The 20,688-nt window shown below is 43.9% G+C and overlaps 1 protein-coding gene across 7 annotated transcripts in view; it reads left to right on the top strand.

The window, feature by feature from the left end:
* Positions 1-20,688, top strand: part of LOC127574818 (tyrosine-protein kinase Fyn) — a 198,771-nt gene that overhangs the window by 74,578 nt on the left and 103,505 nt on the right. For 5 of the 7 annotated variants that reach the window (XM_052024208.1, XM_052024209.1, XM_052024201.1 and 2 more), the window contains exon 2: positions 2,346-2,404. The gene's annotated coding sequence lies outside the window, so the exon portion shown is untranslated. Of the gene's footprint in view, positions 1-2,345; positions 2,405-7,425; positions 7,694-20,688 lie in introns of those variants that run through there. The other 2 variants (XM_052024206.1, XM_052024204.1) reach the window with 1 other exon arrangement.

Below are 20,688 nucleotides of genomic sequence, written 5' to 3'. Positions count from 1 at the left end.
AGCAGGACACTTGGAAAATTGTAATACAATTGAGCAGAGCCAATGTGATTTTATGAAAGGGAAATGGTGTTTGACAGATCTTTTAAGAGTTCTTTTGAGGATATAATAAACAAGATGAATAAAAGGGAAGCAGTAAATGTATTTGGATTTTCCAAAAGGCATTTGATAAGGGCCACGTTTACTGTTACAGTACAGAGTAAAAGCTCAGAGCATTGTGGGTTTAAAAAAAAATTAGTATGGTTAGACGATTGGTTAAACCGAAAATGAGACGAATAAATGAGTCACTTTTATATTGGCTAAGGATGACTAGTGGTTTGGATAACTATAGGGTTGGATCTGGACCTCAACTGTTTACAACCTCCATTAATAAAACTTTGGAGAAGGCAGCAAGTGTGCAGAGAATTGGCAGAGGGATGTAAATAGTGGGCTAAGATTAAGCAAATGGAGTGTAATGTGGAGAAATGTAAGGTTATCCAATCTGGTTTGACAAAGAAGAAAGCAGAATATTGTTCAAATGGAAAGTGGCTCCAGATTATCCAGATTGAGATGTTGTACTAGAAACAGAAGGTTAGCAAACTGGTGCTGCAAGTAATTGGAAGGCAAATGAAATGATGGCCATTAGAACCTGAATCAGGTTTATTATCACTGACATGCGTTGTGAAATTTGTTGTTTTGCAGCAAGGGGGTGGGGGTAGAGTATAAAAGTAGGGAAGCTTTCCTACTGTACAGAGTCCACACCTGGAGAACCATATACCGTTCTGTTTCTGTGTAAGCCAGTATATACTTGCGCAGGAGGCAGGTCTGGGAAGATTCACAAGATTACTTCCTGGGGAAAAGGGGTTGTCTTATGAGGAGCTGAGCAGGTGAGCTTCTACTTGTGTTAGCTTGAGAGGTGACCTTCTTGAACTATAAGAATTTGAGAGGGTTTTGTTGCTGATAGGATGTCATTTCAGAAACGAGGAATGCCCAGGTAGGAAACGAGGAGAACTTTCTTTGGAGGGCCACAAATCTTTGGAATTCTCTATCTCAGAGAGTTGTCGAGGATGAATCATTGCATGTCCAAGGGCAAAGATTACAGGGGACAGGGAAAGAAAGTGGAAATGAGTCCAAGTTCAATCTACCACGATCAAAATGGCAGAGCGGGCTCAAGGGGCCGAATGTCCTATTCATTCTCCTAGTTCCTATATTCTTAAGAACTGGGATAGTAGCAAAAATGCACTGACATCACCCAGTGTACCCTTTGCTGGCTCTGAGTGTACCCTTACTGCATGCTCTCTCATGTGCTTCATCCCAGTGGTAACTCACCAGTGACAAGTGGTGGGCGAACTGAACGGGTGTGTTCAAGTTTATTGTTGTCATTGGCATAGGTACACAGGGTATAAATGCCATGAAAATTAGCTTTTTGCAGCAGCGGCACAGTACAAGATGAGGTCAGACATAAGTTACCATAAACTTAAATTAACATAAATTATACCTAACTTGCACACGTGCAAGATCAACATAACACTAGTGGTTGTTGAGAGAGAGTGGGGAGAAAATCATACAGTCCAAGGTAGAGTTAAGGATTTTCAGGTGAGTTTAAGAACCTGATGGCAGTGGGGGAAAAGCTGTTGCTGAACCCGGAGGTGTGGGTCTTCAGGCTCCTGTACCTCCTGCCTGACGGCAGCATCGAGAAGAGGGCATGGCCCGGATGGTGGGGGTCCCTGACGATGGATGCTGCCTTCCTGAGACATTGCCTCTTGCAGATGGCCTCGATGGTGTGGAGAGCTGTACCTGGGATGGAACTCTTGTATTCCTGTGCATTGGAGTTTCCACACCAGGCCGTGATGCAACCAGTCAGAATGCTTTCCACTGTACATCTGTAGAATTAAAAAAGGAAGCAATACTGACTAGAGACAAGGATGGCTGCAGCTCCTTTGTTATTGGTGGGTTGTTTGCAGGGATGATTGGAGAGACTGGAGCAGGCAGTGTTTCCCTGAATGGCCGGCAGAGAGGGGCCAACTCAACCAGGATTGACCTCGGGAAGGATCTATTACTCTCAGAACAGAATCTGTGTTCACTCCTGGCAGTGCCTGCTTGCCGTGTAATTAAAGTTCGTCAAAGCTCCAAGCCTCAGTTGCTACCCCAACCATTTCCCCACCCATCCTACCCCACACCACTCACTGGTTATGAATGTAATAAGACCCAGCAGGACGTCAGCAACAGTGAATCTGGTTCCTTGTACTGCATTTATTTGGAATTAATTATTCCAATCAATCTTTAATTCAAAAAGATAGATTTCTACATGTAACACACAGCATAATGTTTCTTTGGGACCTTTACCGTCTGTTCTCTCTCCCTTACAGGTCTTCCATCACACTTGGACGTGAAGCAATGTAAAATCCTGAATGTTGGAGAGCCCTTGGTAAGTAGCAACCTGTTCATCTATTGCTCGTTTTTCCCCAATATGTGATGCTCCTGCATTTGTAAACTGATGATTTATCCCAGTTTTGTTTTATGTTGTGGTGCATATCCAGAGAAAGAGGGTAGTGCTGGTGAGCCAAGTCAAGTTGAGTTTATTGTCATATTCACTAGTACGGTGAGGTACAGATACACTGAAAAGCTTGCTTGCAGCAGCATCACAGGCATGTAAATTTGGACAACACACAGAACATAAATTACTCAGCTCCTTTCCAGCTGCAAGAAATCTCCTTCCTGCTAGTTGCTCTTTTTTTCCATTGTCTACCCATTTGGTCTCAATCCCATAAGAAATGCAAGCAGGGATAGGCCATTCGGCCTGCCCAGCTTATTCCGTTATTCAATAAGAACACAGCTCAACTGATGGTGGCCTCTACTTCGCTCTACTGCCTGTTTCCCATATACCTCGGCTTCTCCGCAGTCGAAAAATCAAACTTGGGTTTGAATTTGCACTGACTTGACCTCCACGGCTCTCTGGGTAGAAAATTCCAAAGATACACGAGCCTCCTCATCTCAGTAAAAGTGGCTCATTCTTCATCCTGAGATCATGCAGCAGTCTAGTCTGCTAGGGGAAACGTCCTTGCAGCAACTACACTGTCAAACCCACTCACCATTTTGTATGTTTAAGTATTATTTCTCGTTCTTCTGAACTTCGGAGAATTCTACTTAATTGTTTTGTCATCCTAGGAATTAAATCTTGTGAGCCTTTTCATGCCTCTGAAGTACGTACGTTTTTTAATGCCAGCAGAATAGTGCGTAATACTCGACATGTGGCCTCACCATAGCTCTGTGTGGTTGTAACACTTGTACCCCATCCTGCTTGCAATAAAGACCAAAGTTCCAATGGCTTTAATTACTTACTGTAATTTACTATTCTATTCTTACCAAAGTGAATACCCCTCAGTTCCCTTCATTATGCTTTATTTGCCCTCTTTTTGCCCACTCGTATCCTGCCTGCCCCTTGACAGAATTTGTGTGCTCTTTGCAACTTGCTAATGCCCAGTCTTTGCAACATCAGCAAGCATGGTCACATAACTAGAACCTCCCACTACAGTAGTGTGGGAACTAGAGGTATTGCACAATCTGTCTCGAGAGCCGCCTGAAAATGTAATGTCTGGCTGAAATAAGAACAAAGGTTTCAGGAGGCTGATTAGCCTCTGTCATTGATGTGATCACAGCTAATCTGTGACCTAACTCAGCAGATCTACCTGTTCCTCCAAGTCCCTAAATAACTTCTGGATAATATAGTCATCAGCCACTAGCAGTAAATCCAGGTCATTGGTGGAAGAGCATTCTAAATCTCTACCACCCCTTCCATGTAGGAGTGTTTCCTAAACTTGATTCTGAAAGACATGACTCAAACCTTTTACACTGTGTTTTCTCTAATCCCAGATTCGCCAACCTGCATAAACCATTTCTGTGTCAGACATGCACACAGCTCCTGTTAGGAGCAGTTACGTAATGTCTTGACTTCATTTTCCTTCCAAATGAGGGCACTTCCAGCAACACTGTACCTATGGACTTTGAAGCCATGACCCCAAGAGAATGCAACTATTATATCGATCTTTTAACATAACTGAGTGCAGGATTAGACATTGTCTGCTTGGTATTTTGTTGCATGGGCTTAATCTAAGCATCTAGACTGTGTGTTTGTGTATTTGTGTCAGTTTTTTTAATGTGGGTAACTAAGGTTGTGCTTGACCTGATAATATGCCATTTTCTAGCTACAAATCTGTTAAGCCTCGTGTAATGACTGTAGCGTGTCTCATTGCTGAAGAGTTCATGTGATGCCCTTGTGTTACTATCATTTGAGTTGACCGGGGATTTAAATGAAACATAAATTTTATGTGGTACCTGCAGCTTGGTGTTACTTCAAAACAAAGTGATGAACCAAGAGTGTTGCTGCAAGAGGAAACTGTAATGTGACTGCCCAACGTTATCAGAATCTATCATCATATTTCCATTCTGCTCAACCTCTATGTAAATTCTTTACGTTAGAGCACTCCTATTCTTAATTCAAACATTCAAGGGATTAGGTCTCAGTTCCAGCAGTACTGAATAAAGACATATTTATATGGTGGTATTAATGTTCCTTTCACCACAGCCAATTGTTTTTTTTATATAAACTGTGGCCAGTATTCCTATGTAGTACTGGACTGCCTTGTCCGAGATGTTAGTCGAGAAATTCAGACATTTAACCCCTTTTCAGGAATGTGTGTTCAAATATTGCTTCTCTCTGGAATGGGGAATGATGGTGACAAGTTTTGAGCTGAATCACACCACTCCAGAGATTCAACGGAACACTTATGTTAGTGAGTCACCCTGGGTGTCTGCTGAGGAGTCTGCATCAGTTGCATACACAACAATGTCGTCAATGGTGTGTTGACGGTAGTTGGGTTATGTTGTCCAGGGAAGCTCTGCCTTTCCGCAATGCTGTTGCATCACTGGGAACCTGAGCCAAGAAGGTTTCCTTCAATTTTTTGTAACTCACTCTCAAAAGCCCTGTCATCTCTCCCTGTCGCCACACACACACACACACACACACACACACACACACACACACACACACACACACACACACACACACAGGCTACCCCCACCACCAGTCATGCCCCTGATCAGTTCCATGGCTACTAGCCCTTCCCTCTCCCCACCCACAACTTCCAGTCCCAGATTTGGTGCGTTTCATTTGTGCATTCTGCAAGATTCAGTGGAAAAAATGCGCTGGACTGCCAGTGATGTGTACGTGGAGAGGGGGCGAGAGCGGGTGCAAGTGTTCATTGCGCCCTGCCTGTGGTTGGAACACATTCTCTCACATTTGAATTCATCACGTCATTCTAACAGTAGAGTTCTCGCCATTTCAATTACGCAAACAGTGGTATAGACTAAATCTCTTTGCCCTTGCAAAAATGTACATCATTGAATAACCTAGCACTCTTTGCTGTTGCCTCAGGTATAGTTAAACTAGTTGGTTATGCTGAGAAACCAGTCAGTGTACAGACCCAAGATACTCATGAGATAGCACTTCCTTTGTCTGATCCTATTATGGGCATTGTTGCGTTGGGGGCATCGCACTTTGCAGGGATATTTGAAGTACTTATCCATAATTATCGCTGATATCTCAATCCTCGTAATTTTAATCCTGTTTCCCTATGTAGTCGGTGCAGTGGTAGTTCAGTGTGCAGTTTAACTGCATACAACCTTGACACAAGAACACTTCAAATCCCCTAACCCTGAATCACTGCCGGAGTGAGATATTTGGCTGTCAGTGGGCCAGGTTGAAACCTGGATGTTGCTTGTCCTTCGAGCAGCACTGAGAGTGGGTTCAGGTCAATCGTACCTGGTGTCCACGGGGTCAGTTGTTGCCTGAGGAGAGAATATGACTCTGGTCCATGATTGATGTTGCCAGACGAGTAAGTTGACCTGGTGAGGGATTGCAAAAGATCTCAACATCTGAAAAATAGAATTCTTTTCCATTCTCACTGATCAGAGTGAGGGAAGTCGGTGCTGAGTAAATCCGACTGTTCCTTGGCCAGCTCGCAGACTTGCCCTGCTGCTGTTCTGCCTGGTAACGCACATTGAAGTCAGCACATGCTTTTAACTGTCCTCGTATAAAAGTTCCTCGGTTGCCAGCAGCTACAGGTCCTCTGGTATACACACTCAGTTGTGGTGGCTGGGTGGTTGAGGGACTGAGCAAGTACACAGCAGCCTTGATTACCAATTTGGAGAAAACAGACAATGCCGGTCAGGTAGCATCTGTGGAGGGAGAAGCAGAGTTGGTGTTTCAGGTTGACGAGGTTTCTTCAGAACTGGTCAGTCCTGATGCATCGGGAAAGACAAGTTATCTGATTATTGAATTTAATGACAGCTGTATAACATGCCTGGCTGGGCGTTGAGATGCTGCTCCTCAAGTTTACATTGGACTTCACTGAGAGAGTGTAGGAGATCAAAGACGGGTGGAAGTGGGATGGAGAATTGGCAAGTAGGAGGCAATGACTCATTTGAACTCGAGTGACTGCTTTGCAGAGTGTCTCCATTCATTCCATGAAAGTGCAGCCATCACTTGAATTCTGCATTTCACTCCCACTCTGACCTCTGTCTTTTGACTCCTGCACTGTTTCAATGAAACCCAACAATAAGCTTTGAGGAATAATGCCTCGTTTTCCAGTTCTCGAGTCTTGGCACTGAATTCAACTATTTCAGATAACCAGCCTTTCCAGTTTGGCAGGACCCGTTTGGAAGAAAAGTCATTCTCTTGAAACATCAACTCTGTTTCTCTCTCCACAGGTACTGCCTAACCTGCTGAGTATTTCTCGCACTTTCAGTTTTTATTTCCAGTGTCCAGCATATGCAGACTGCTGCTTTTCAGTTAATGACCTGGAGATTTAAGTTTAAATTCCACCTAAACGGATGGGAAATATAAACACATAGTTAAATCTAGAAATCAAATGAATAAGTTAGCACGATGATGCCTAGATTGTGACACAAGGTTCATTATTGTATTTTAGGATCTAACCTTGGCTGGACAGGACTCTGTGATTCTAGAACTTCCAATGTAATTAACTCTTCATTGGGACAATTGGGGTTAAATGATGACTGTCAGTGGCATCCACATCTCTTCAAAGAGTAGTTTAAAAGAAAGCCAGCCCCCAATGTGCCATCGGCTCAAAGGCTAAAGGAAACTATTATATTTTTATATCTTTGTTGGTGACGTAAGCCCTCGACCAGTCAGCCGTTGCATAAATAAAACATCACGGGGTTCTGTTTGTGTAACTGGCTAATTTGGCAATGAATGCTTGGCACTGCATCACAGGTTTGCGGTGTGGTCAGATGCACTCGGTCAAGTGTCGTATCACGCAATCTCTTTGGGCTGTGTCATGGCCAATTCGTTCCAATAAACCGTGACTTGCCATCATTCTTCATGCCAAAGAGGAAGCTCGCTTCCTGCGACAGGCCTGCACTTATTGCTGCATGAACTGTGGAGCCGAAGGCTCTCTAGAAACCAGTCACGTGAACCGGACAAGCACTAGTAATTACTGCTAGTTGCCTGAGAGAACAACGTGGGAATTCCTGCTTGGAAATTTTAAAACTTAATACCAGCTGATGTTTTTTAATTTGCTCCATTTTGTTGCTGTAGTGAGGTTATTTGCCCTGGAGCCCAATTCTCTTCTGCTCGATTATAAACTCTCAGGGAATTGAACTGGGAATGCGCTGTGAATTGAATTATATCTTCATGGTAGGAAATTGTTTTTATTATTGCTTTGTCTGTCTGCCTTTTAGCATGGAGGTGATTAGCGAGCTCGTAAAATGAATTGGTGCACTCATTGCTGTTGTGTGTTTTTCAGCATTGTCAAAATTGCAAGTATTACATAACTCAATGGGGAGAGGATTTGAAGCTTAGCTGTTGGAAGCCACTTATCGAAACGACCACCTGAATAATCTGAAATAGTTTAAAGTGCCTGCTGTAGAGGCAAATCGGATTAATGGGGTTACAACGGGGATCCATTCCTGAGAACTGTTTGTAACCCGCAACATTCGTAGGTCGGAAATGAACAGAAGCAGCTGTGATGGGAGAGCGAGCAGGTGTGGGAAGAACGGCCGCCAGCTGGCCTCGCTGAGAGTGAGCCAGTCCACTGAGCGCTCCCCGTTCTACTCGGCTCCACCCAGCCCCTGATTCTCGGGGCGAGGTGATAAGGCGCACGGAAATGCCCCATTCCCACCCGGCATGAGGATGCTTCCAGCAGCCCTCTAGTTCATCCCCACTCATCCTGCTGGTCTCACAAGCACTTGATTGTATGTACAGGCTGTCCATAGTTCACCTGTTGACTGAACAGATACATCCAGAACATGTACCCTTCTGTTTCAGAAACTAATTCTTCCAATCCTTTTAAAGCTGGCTGATTTCAACTCCACTGAAATAAGATTACGATTACGGCCACAATTCACATAACGGGCATTATGTATTCATAATGTCCATAATCTGGGGAGGGCTTGTGCACTCTTCTCTAAAGTTTGCCTACTCTCAATGTTAAAGATCCTGTGCACCATCTTGAAAAGAGCAGAATTCTCCCCAGTGTATTAGCCCATTTAACTGTCTCAATCAACATAGCTAAAGCTGGTTATCTGGTTTCATCATTTTGGCATTTGTGTGATCTGGTCGCAGGCCACTTTTCTACCATATTTCATATGTGACAATTGTGACTACAAATCGCATGTATTTCATTGGTTGTATAGCACTCTGGGGTGATGTAGCCAGTGCAATCAGAAACCAAATGATTGTACACATTGGAAATTCTAAATTAAAATAAAATGCTGGATGTACTCAGCAAGTCAAACACGATCTGAACCTGAGAAACATTTAACTGTGTTTCTCTCTTCACAGATGCTACCTGACTTGCTGAGTATTTCCAGTATATTCTGTTTTAATTCTGTGGAAATGCTAGTCTTTATGTTGGTATTTTATTGTCACATGTACGGAGGTACAGTGAAAAACTTTGTTTTGCATGCCATCCATACAGATCATTTCATTACATCAGTGCATTGAGGTAGTACAAAGGAAAAGCAATGGCAATGCAGAATAAAGTTTTACAGCTACAGAAAAAGTGCAGTGCAGGCAGACAATAAGGTGCAAGGCCATAATGAGGTAGATTGTGAAGTCAAGAGTCCATCTTATCATAGAAGAGGTCCGTTCAATAGTCTTATAACAGCGGGATAGAAGCTGTCCTTGAACCTGGTGGTACGTGTTCTCAGCTTTTTTGTCTTCTACCTGATGGGAGAGGGAGAAGAGAGAATGTCAGAAGTGCAAGGGTTCATTGATTATGCTGGATGCTCTACGGCGGCAGTGAAAGGTGTAGACAGAGCCCATGGAGGGGAGGCTGGTTTTCAAGATGTGCTGAGCTGTGTCCCCAACTCCCTGCAGTTTCTTGAGGTCTCAGGCAGAACAGTTGCCATACCAAGCCATGATAAATCTGGATAGGATGCTTTCTATGGTGCATTGGTAAAGATGCAGAAAGATATGATCAGGGACCAATTCTATTATGGTTACTTCAGTGGAGTTGAAATCAGCCAGCTTTAAGGGATTGGAGAATTAGTTTCTGAAACAGAAGTGTATGTGTTGCCTGACAAGCAATTTGGCCTGGTGAGGGTGGTGGAGGCAAATTCATTGGGGGATTTTAAGAGGGGCTTGGATGACCACATGAATGGGGGAAAATGGAGGGTTATGGGCATCCTGTAGGTAGGAGGGATTAGCTATGTCGGCACAACATTGTGGGCCGAAGGGCCCGTTCTGTGCTATACTGTTCTATGTTCTATGTGTTCTGGATGTGTCTGTTCAGTCACTGGGTGAAAGGTTGCAAGTGTATGCAGATGATCATGCAGTACTGTGCTCTCTGTACTGGTAGGGTTCTGGAAGAGGTTCTTCTATCCGTGGTGACTTGTTTCTGTTTAGAACACCCAAGCTCGCAAAATGTCTAAAGGAGGCCTTTATTCCTTAGAGTTTAAGAGAATGAGAGGTGATCTGAATGAAGGGTACAAAATTCTTGTGAGGCTTGACAAGCGAGGTACAGGGATGATTCCCTTGAATGGCGTGTCTAGAACTGGGGTCATCATCTCAAAAAAAAAATTAATCATCCTTTCAGGACTGGGGGAGGAACTGTTTTCAACCAGAGAGGGTGGTTGATCTTTGGAATTCTCTATCCGGGGAGCTGTAGATCCTTGCTCATTGCGCCTAATCAAGATGGAGGTGATGGACTTTATGATGTTAAAGCAATTGCGGAATTACGGGGTTAGTGCAGTGTAGTGCTGCTGAGGTAAAAGATCAACCTCAATTTTATTATGTGGCAGAGTAGGCAGATGTAGCTAAATGGCCTACTCCTGCTCCTGTTTCTTGTATTGGTTTTATTATTGTCACTTGTACTGAGGTACAGTGAAAAACTTGTCTTGCATACAGTTTGTACAGATCAATTCATTACACAGTGCATTGAGGTAGTACAGGGTAAAAACAATAACAATACAGAGTAAAGCATCATAGCTACAGGGAAGTGCATTGCAGGCAGACAATAAGGTGCAAGGTCATAAGGAGGTAGATTGTGAGGTCAAGAGTTCATCTCATCGTATAAGGAAACTGTTCAATAGTCTTATCACAGTGGGATAGAAGCTGTCCTTGAGCCTGGTGGTGTGTGCCCTCGGGCTCCTGTATCTTCTGCCTGATGGGAGAGGGGAGAAGAGAGAATGACCTGGGTGGGTGGGGTCTTTGATTATGCTGGCTGCTTCACCAAGGCAGTGAGAGGTATAGACAGAGTCCATGGAGGGGAGGCTGATTTCCATGATGTGCTGGGCTGTGTCCACAACTCTCTGCAGTTTCTTGTGTCTGCTCTCCCTGTTTTATACAGTCACTGTGGCTTCCACAGTTACCCACTTCTGTCTGATGCCTACGCACTCCAACCTGCCCTCACTCGTATTCTCTTGGAGAGGTGGAGAAACCTTGTAGGAATTCAGGAAAACTCTGCAGAAACTCCTTCCTCTGCCTGAGGATAACGCAGTAACTTCCCAGAAGCCTCCATTTTCAAGAGGCCATTAATTTGCCCAGAAGCAGGACCCCATTCACTTCCCCCTTGCACTGAAAGGCAATTAGACATGGGGATATAGTGGGTTTTCTGAGAAGATCCAGTTTTTGAAGTCAAGAGTGTACTCCAAGTATATTTTGTATTTTTCCCCCAAATTATTTATTCAATTGCCAACATTGACCATCATTCATGCCCTTTCTGAATTTTCTTTGATATAAAACAGAGAATGAGCATAGAACAGTACAGGAACGGGCCCTTAAGTCCATCATGCCTGCACCGACCATGATGCCAATCTAAAGCAATCCTATCTGCCTGCAGAGTGCTGGAAAATCTTAACAGGTCAGGCAGCATCTATGGAAAGGGAAACTATTTCAGATTGAAGGCCCTTCTTCATAATTAGGAATGAGAGAAAACCAGTTGCTCACTGTCTGGGGTTCTTCTCCTTGGATCAAAGAAGGTTGAGAGGAGGTGTGATGCCAGTTTACCAGGTCATGTCTGGTTCAGGTGGGGGGAAGCTGTTCCCATTGACAGGTGGCTCTGTAACCAGGGACACATGATTGAAAAGATTTCTAGGGGGATGTAAGGAAGATGCAAGGCAATGATGATCTGAAATTTCCTTTAGAGTTTGTAGAAAGGAGTCAGTAAGGAGCATCAAAACACAATTGGAAAGGCATTTGAGAGGGAATAATTTGCAGGGCCAAGAGGAATGGACTGATTGCATTGCTGTGCAAGAAACTGGCAGAGACTCGATGGGCCGAATGTTGGTCTCTGTGCTGGAACAATTCAGTAGTTTATTCAGCTTCCAAACTTTGCTTAATAGCAATGAGGAGAACTTGCTGCAGCTTTGACTGTGTACACAGTTAAGTGCCCTGGGTGATTTTACACTCTGGCATCAATGCCTGCTTGAACTGAAGTTGATATTTTCAGCTGGGCCAGTAAGTTATCCAGCTGTTTTCCATGCGTTTGCCAACGGCATTGGATTGTCCATTGTGTGTGCTGCGAAGAGGTGAGATCATCCACATGTCCGACTGAATTACACAACAGCCACTTAGGTTTAAGTGAACCCGAGGGAGTCGTATGATTTCTGGGAAATGGCACATGCAACAGCCTAATGCAAATGTTTGACCTCAGCTGTAATGAAGAATTAGGCCAACAAGCAGCCAGACCTGTATAACTTTACATCTAATAAATGGTTATTTAGAGACCACAGTAAGAGGTAGCGTTCCATTCACTGCTGTTCCTAAACTCAAAACCCTTGATCGGCACCTGGAAAATAGAACACAGAACAGTATAGCACAGGAATAGGCCCTTTGGCCCACCATATCTATGCCAACCATGATGCCAATCTAAACTACTCCCATCTGTCATATCCCTGCCGTTCATTGTGTCTTGTCTGAATGCCTCTTAAACATTGCTGTTATATCTGCTTCTACCACCTCACCTGGTGGTATATTCCAGGCACCTACCACTTTCTGTGTTTTTAAAAAAAACTTGCCTCGCAAATCTCCTTTCAACTTTCCCCCTCTCACCTTAAACCTGTGCCCTCTAGTATTCGACATTTCCACCGTGGTGATAAGACTCTTAACTATCTACACTATCTATGCCTTTCATAATTTTATATATTCCTATAGGTCACCCCTTTGCCTCTGACACTCCAGAGAAAACAACTCAAGTTTGTCCAACTTTTCCTTGTAGGTAATTTAGTCCAATCCAGACATCATCCTGGTGAACCTCTTCTGCACCCTCTTCAAAGCCTCCACATCTTTCCTATAGTGTGGTGACCAGAAATGCACACAATACCCATATGTGGCTAGCCAAAGTTTTATACAGCTGCAACATGACTTGCCAACTTTCGTACTCAGTGCCCTGACCGATGAAGGGAAGCATCCCATACACCACCTCCTTTATCACTCTATCCACTTGTGTTGCTGCTTTCAGGGAGCTATAGAGTTGCATCCCAAGATTCCACTGGACATCAGTGCTGCTTAGGGTCCTGCCATTTACTGCATAGTTTCCTCTTACATTTCACCTCTCAAAATGCAACACCTCACACTTGTCCAGATTAAGTTCCATCTGCTATTTCTCTGCCCAGATTTCCAACTGATCTATATCCTGATGTATCCTTTGATGACCTTGCTCAGTATCCACAACTCCACCAAACTTTGTGTTGGGTACAGACTTGCTAGTCATATCACCTACGTTACAAACAACAGAGGTTCCAGCACTGATCCTTGAGGTCTGTGATCAGTAGTGTTCCTCCAGTTAGAAAAAATGCCCCTCAACCACAAACCTCTGTCTTCTCTGACCAAGCCAATTTTGGATCCAATTTGTAGACAACACAAAATACGTGCCTTTGTATCATTGTACTCCTCCCTAATCTCACCATCATCCATGTCCTTCTCCTTTGAGAATACCAGTGCAAAGTACTCATTAAGGATTTCACCCAGTTCCTCTGACACCACACACAAAATCCCTCCTTTTCCTTGAATGGAACTACACTTTCCCTAGCTACCCTCTCTGCTCCTAATATGTATAAAATGACACTTGGCAACCTTTAATCTTTAATGAAAAATATGGACTACACACCATCCCTTTGTTTGATTCCACAACATTGATTGCTTTTGATTTGTTCCAGAAATAGTTGTTAGTTCAAATCCGTTTTTAAGAACTGACACTGGTGTTGTCTGCAGTGCACATAGGATATTGGTATGCATTGATGTGCCTTAATGCAAAATTGTGACAGGGCTTGACAGCCTGGATGTAGGGAGGGCATTTCCCATGGCTGGGGGGAGTGGGGGATGCAGTCAGCACCAGATATCATTGTTGGGATGTGGGGAAAGACCTTTAGGACTAGGATAACAAGAGATTGCTTCACTCAGAGGTAGTGAAACTGTGGAATTCTCTACCACAGAAGGTAGTGGAGGCCAAGTCACTGAATATATTTAAGAAGGCAATGGACTTCTAAGCAGTGGGAGGGAATATGGTATTGAGACAGATGATCAGCTTTGATAGCATTGAATGTTGGAGCAGGGCTAGAAGGGCTGAGTGGTCTAATCCTGTTCCTATTTTTCTGTTCTATCTTACTGCTTGGATGGATATATGACCTAGTGGTAAACCTTTAAATAAATACTCACATTTGAAATGCATGTAATTGTCTGTGAAGTACTTTGAAAAGTATGTTGAACCTGTGAAATGTTGTTACAGTATATGTGCATGTTATTGCTCCCACACAGTTTGTCCTCTAAACACGAAGTCAATCGAATATAGAACTCTTATTTCCCACCAATCCTCTTCCTCCCCCCCACCCCCCACAAAACCACAATATACTGAATATAATTTCCTTGATTCTGAACCTTTGAATTATTGATGCGAGTCTACTGTTAGATAAGGCCTCTAATATCTGCGCTTTGAATAGTAAAAGTGGGTGCTTGATGGTTGGTGTGAATTTGGCGGGCCAAAAAGCCTGTGTATCTCTCTGACTGGCAGTTTTCCATTTACAGTTTCCGTGAAAAGAGATTTATTTTTCCCATTTGCTGTTTCAACCTTTGGTGATTGCAAATGTGAAATCTCTCATTATTGACTCTCGCAGAACTGAAGCCAGTCTGACAATGTGCATCTTTTTTTTATCCAGGCCTCTGATGTGGCCTTCACCAGCATGGTCAATATTTACTATCTGTCCCCAGTGGACCCCAAACTAAGTCAACCACATCAGTGGGTGCACAGCCAGAATGGGGAAAGACAAAATATTTCCCACCCTGAAGGATATCTGTAAACCAGATGAGAGTTTACAAGAATGTAGCAGTTCTTTGGATGCTGTTACTGAACCTAGCTTTTATTTCCCAATTTTATTGAATTACTGGAATTTAAATCCCCCAGCTGCTGTGCTGGGATTGGAACTCGTGTCTCAAGATCGATGGTCCAGAACCCTGACTGCTAGTCCAAAACTTCAACCACCGTGCTAATGTACCCACACTACCACTACATTCATGCACCATTACACCACAAGCACAGCATGGCTGTATTATGTACCAGAGCAGCAAATGATCAAGGTTTCATCAGCACCACCTTCTGAACCCACAATTTCTTCCATCTAGAAGGTCAAGTATGTAGCGGTTAGCGTAATGCTATTACAGCGCCAGCGACCCGGGTTCAAATCTGGCCGCTGTCTGAGGTAAGTCTTCCCTCTGTTCCAAAGATAACAAGCCCAGTCTTTTTCAGCTTTCCTCACAGCTCCAGTCCTGGCAACGTCTTTGTAAACTTCTCCAGTGCAATGACATTTGTGTTGTAATGTGGTAACCAGAACTCTGTGCAGTACCCAAGCTGTAGCCTACTAAGTATTGTATACAGTTCCAGCATAACCTCCCTGCTCATATTCTGTACCACGGCTAGTGATAGAAAGGATTCCCAATGTCTTTTTAACTCCCTTGACTCTGGTGCAAGTGAGTCCTGTATCTCATGTGATTGCTGTAGCCCCATTGTCCTTATAACGTTGCAGTGAATCCCCCGTACCTCCCAGTTGATCCCATATATACCTAGGATACAATAGCCACTCATTACTGCGCAGAATGCTCCCTGCTGCAGCCTAATTAAGGATACTGAGTAGTTTAAAAATGGTCCCAATTTCACTGGGCAGGTTTTGCCACTGAGATGGTTAATCCTCACAAATTAAACTTGTGCCTTTCCCTGAAGAATAATTTGCAAGGTGAAAACCTTTTGGAGCCAATGGCGAGACAACACCGGGACTTTGATGAACATAATTGGGTCATGTTGGTGGGCCAGAACAAGCTCTGGCAACGAAGCAGCTGAGAAAACCTTTGACAGATGGCAAAGCCCCTTCCCCAACTTCTGCTGAAGTTGTGAAGGTTTTTCAAAGTTACCAAAGTCCTTTCTCGTTAGCTTTCAAAAAGCTATTAAAAGAAAAATATATACTCAGGTGAAAACAAAACTTTTAAATGCATTACTACATTTAATTAAAACAGAACATCATGCCTTGTTCTTGCCTTTCTCTCTCTCTCTCAGCCATAACTTCTCACAGCCAAAACCCATCAATCCTTTGGGTGGGAGGGAAAAATCCTTCCATGTATCCCCTTACCTAAAACCTGTGCTTTCTGGTTATTGATTTCTCTGCAATGGGATAAGTTTCTCAAAATCTACTCTGTTTATGTCCTTCATGATTTTGTTTACCTCTGTTAGGAACACTCCCCCACCCTCAGCCTCCTCTGCTCCAAGTAAACAAACCCAGCCTACCCACTCTCTCCTTACAACTGAAACATTCCATCTGAAACAACATCCCAGTGAATCTCCTCTGCACCCTCCCCACTGCAATCACGTCAATCTTTTAGACAGACGCAGTCAGAGCTGCCCACAGTTCTCCAGCTGTGGCCTAACTAATGTTTTATAAAGCCGTACCATAGCCTCTCTGCTCTTGAATTCTATGCCCCACTCGGTGAAGGCCAGTATCCCGTACATTATCTTTACCAACTCATCTGCTTGTGCTGCTATCTTCATATCAAGTATACAAATGACATGGAGCTGACTGAGTATAATTAAGGTTTCAGTACTGGGAATGTTGGTCTGGGGGAGGTCACTGACTTTAGTTCACTTATTTGGAGAATTTTGCAGAGATGCCTTGCATGGTATCTCTCCAGTACCTTGAGATGCCTGCTGTAAGTGGTCTAAGCCTCAGAAGTGTGCAGGAGGATAGGGATCATTGCTGCCCAGTCAACCATTTGTTTTATGCCAAGTTTGAAGTCTTTATCTTCAAGCACTCGAGGCAGTCATTGATGCATCCCTTCATGGAGAGGTTGCTCCATGGGAAGGGATCTTGAGGTAGAATTTTGTTGTGGGATGGCAGTATGGTGCAGGAGGGGCAGAGTGGGGAATGACCTAGGTTTTGTGGACTTTGAGTACAAGAGTCATCCTCTTGTCTGCTTCAGTGAATGAGTGGAAATGACTTGGAGCTTGGCCTCTGAATACATGTATATGCAAGCACTGTTTGCCTACTGCAACACAATGAGGTTGGGGTGAGCTTGGTTCTGGAGTGGAGTGACATACATAGAACACTACAGCACAGTACAGGCCTTTCGGCCCACAATGTTGTGCCAACATTTTATCCTGCTCTAAGATCTATCTAACCCTTCCATCCCACATAGCCCCCTATTTTTCTATCATTCATGTGTCTATCTAAGAGTCTCTTAAATGTCCCTAATGTATCTGCCCCCACAACCTCTGCAGGCAGTGCGTTCCATGCACCCACCACTCTCTGTGTGGGGGGGAAAAAAAAACTTACCCCTGACATTCCCCTTTATACCTTCCTAGGTTGGTTAAACATGGGTTGAATAGGTTTCCATTAGTCCTCTAGATTAGCTCCACTCCAGCAGGAAGCTCAGTGGAATAAACTGTACACTACAAGAGGAGAGGTGACTGAAGGTGGCCAATGGTGTTGCAAGTGTTACAGCCTTCTGAGCTTGTCTCTGCTGGCTTATTGCGACAGATTTGCATTAGCCACAGTTGTATGATTCTTTCTCCAGTCAAACGGACTCGCTTGTGTTGCCAACAAATCCGTGCTGAATGTTTCCATGTTGGGCTGCATAATGACCTCCAGCCAATAGAATGGAAGCCAAAAGATGCCAGCTTTGGGACGAATTTCAATATCTATTTCCTGTCCTACACCCAGCACTCTAACAGTGCAGTTGAAGCCATTTCAGCGACCAGGGTTTCAAGCTTAGAAGTATGCAAGATTGTCACTTGTGATATAAAAACAGGAAATGCTGGACACACTCTGTAGGTTGAGCCACATCTGTGGGAAGAGAAACAGTTAACATTTCACGTCAAAGACCCTCGTCAGAACTTGCTGAGTATTTCCGGTCTCTTCCCACAGATGCAGCCTGACCTACTGAGTATTTTCAATAATTTCTGCTTTAGATTTCCAGTATCTGCAGTTTTTTTTTACTGATACGGCCTCAGGGGTTGAACGTGCATCATTTCAATTGATGATTTATGTCTGGGGTAGCACTGAGTGGGTTGACTGGTGGCTGTGTGAATAAGTGCCCCAGAACTACCCTACCTACCCATGCTTCACTTTATAAAATTACATGGCTTCTAATTGCCAGTCTCCCAACTGGGCCCAGCTGTGAAGGAGATGCACATGTGGGATATCAGCCGATGGGAGCATGCCATTCCTTCCTTTTCCTCCAGAGAGCTGAGCCCCTCCCATAACACCTGCAACCTCATTCTCCATCTCCAGTCACCCCACCCCCTTTTTCCTTCAATGCCTTGTATGCAATTGTAGGGACAGCTGCTCCTTCCTTCTCGTCACCTCCTCACCTCCCTTCCCACTGCCCAAACCCCACTCCCAGGTGAAACAGCAGTTCATTGGTATTCCTTCATGACGTGATCGCTTCTTCACTGGGGGAAAACAAACGCAGACTAAGTGACTGCTGTGCAGAACACCTTGTTCACAAGTTCCAGGCATGCATTGCTTTAATTCTGTCCTGTTTCCCACCCCCCCCCCCCCCCCCCCCCCAGCGCCCTGTACCCTCGGGCTCTTGCACCTATTAGCGAAGCTCAGTGCCAGCTTGAAAGGCAGAAGCTCCCCCTTTGGTTAGGTACATTACTGCTTTCTTGGGCTGAACACAAGAGTTCAATGATTTTGGATCAGAACCACTGACCCATTTTCTTTCCCTGCAGATTGCAGATACTGGTAATGATTCTGCTGTTGCCATTCCGACCTCCTCTAAGACCCAGCTGTAATTTCCTTGTCTGCCCATTCCTGTCCCCCTTGTCATTTAATCTTTTCTTCTGCCAACTTTCTCACCAACTTTTACCGATGCACCATAGAAAGCATCCTTTCTGGATGTATCACGGCTTGGTATGGCAACTGCTCTGCCCAGGACCACAAGAAGCTGCAGAGAGTTGTGGACGCAGCCCAGCGCATCATGGACACCTGTCTTTACCTCTTGTTGTCTTGGTGAAGCAGCCAGCCTAATCAAAGACCCCACCCACCCGGGACATGCTCTCTTCTCCCCTCTTCCATCCACGTACCACCAGACTTAAGGACAGCTTCTACCCCACTGTGATAAGACTATTGAACGGTTCCCTTCTACAATGAGATGGCCTATGACCTCACGATCCACCTTGTTGTGACCTTGCACCTTATTGCACTGCACTTTCTCTGTAGCTGTGACACTTTACTCTACTGTTATTGTTTTTACCTGTACTACATCAATGCACTCTGCACTGACTCAGTGTAACTGCACTGTGTAATGAATTGACCTGTACAATTGGTTTGTAAGGCAAGCTTTTCACTGTACCTCGGTACAAGTGACAATAATAAACCAATACCAATACCTTCCCCTTCCCCTGCCTCATCCTTGCTTAAATCCTGCATTTTGAGCATTTCAAAGTTCAGATGAAAGGTTGCTGATCTGAAACACTATTCTCCTCCTCCTCAGAAGCTGCCTAACCTGCTGAGTATTTCCAGCGCTATTTGTATTTTCAGTTTCCGGCATCTGCAGAATACTCTCTTTCAATTTCTGTAGTTCTTTTCACCTTGTAACAATTGAGCTGAGGCTTTTCTTAAAAAAAGGAAGAGATTTATTCACTTAATTTTTTTATCATATTTACAGAACTCTGAAATGCTTTCTCCTGACATAGACGTGTAATAAAACTACCCTTCACCCTGCTCTGTAATGAGCATACTCCTCCAGTGATCTTGCATTGATCACTCGGTCTTCACTTGCAGTAGTCGCATTCTGTGGAGAGGCACTCCCTGCAAGTAAGAAATAACATCAGATTTGTAAGGGGCTGGCACTCAGGTTGCACTAAAATGTTGCAGCAACCCAGATATGTTGCTCTAGATGTTAACAAATATTTTTGTTTTTATTTTTTGGGTCAACAGGAAAAGAGAGGGTGGGCCTCCACCACATACTGGCAACAATAATGGCCCACAGTCTTGGATAGTTACCTTATCTTGTATCAATGCTCTGGTGCATGCATGCAAGTTTAATCTTGAGCACTTTGGAGGATGTGACAGTGTTAATGATCACCTGTGTTGTCTGCTGTTTATTTGCAGTAATTATCATAGAATTATAGATGGTTTATAGTACAGGGTGTGGCCATTGAGGCCATCTCATCCAACCCAGCTGATAGAGAGAGTTATCCTGATCCCAGCACTCAGTGTGTGACCTTGTCACTGCCTGAGTGTATATTTAAATATGTTGAAGATTTATACCATACATTTCAGGCTGCAAGTTTCAGACCCACACCAGCCTTTGGGTGATTTTTGTTTTGTTTCCCTCAACTTCCCTCTAATTACCTTGTGCCTCAAGCTATTGACCTCTCTGCTAAGGAAAATAGGTCCTTCCTATTCACTGTCTAAAGCTCTCAATTTAATGCATCCAATTAAATTTCCCCTCACTCTCCATTGGAGTTTTATTTAGAACAATCTTTTCCTCGTAACTACAGTCCTTTGGCCTGAACATCGTCAGCACCAGACAGAGCAAAGGAGATTGTTGTCATTACGTCTTTCTGTGGTGTGGTGATCTCAACAGTGTGCCATACTTTGACTGGGCTCTAACTAGTGTTATATCTTGCTCCAGAATTTTAACTCATTTAAAGCAAAATGAATAAGATATTATGTGCAGTGCTACTAACAGACATACCATTT

The sequence above is a fragment of the Pristis pectinata genome, chromosome 10, assembly GCF_009764475.1.
Source record: "Pristis pectinata isolate sPriPec2 chromosome 10, sPriPec2.1.pri, whole genome shotgun sequence".
Lineage (NCBI taxonomy): Eukaryota > Metazoa > Chordata > Chondrichthyes > Rhinopristiformes > Pristidae > Pristis > Pristis pectinata.
The sequence above is the reverse complement of the archived record's forward strand: the minus strand, read 5'-3'. Positions and strand labels throughout refer to the sequence as shown.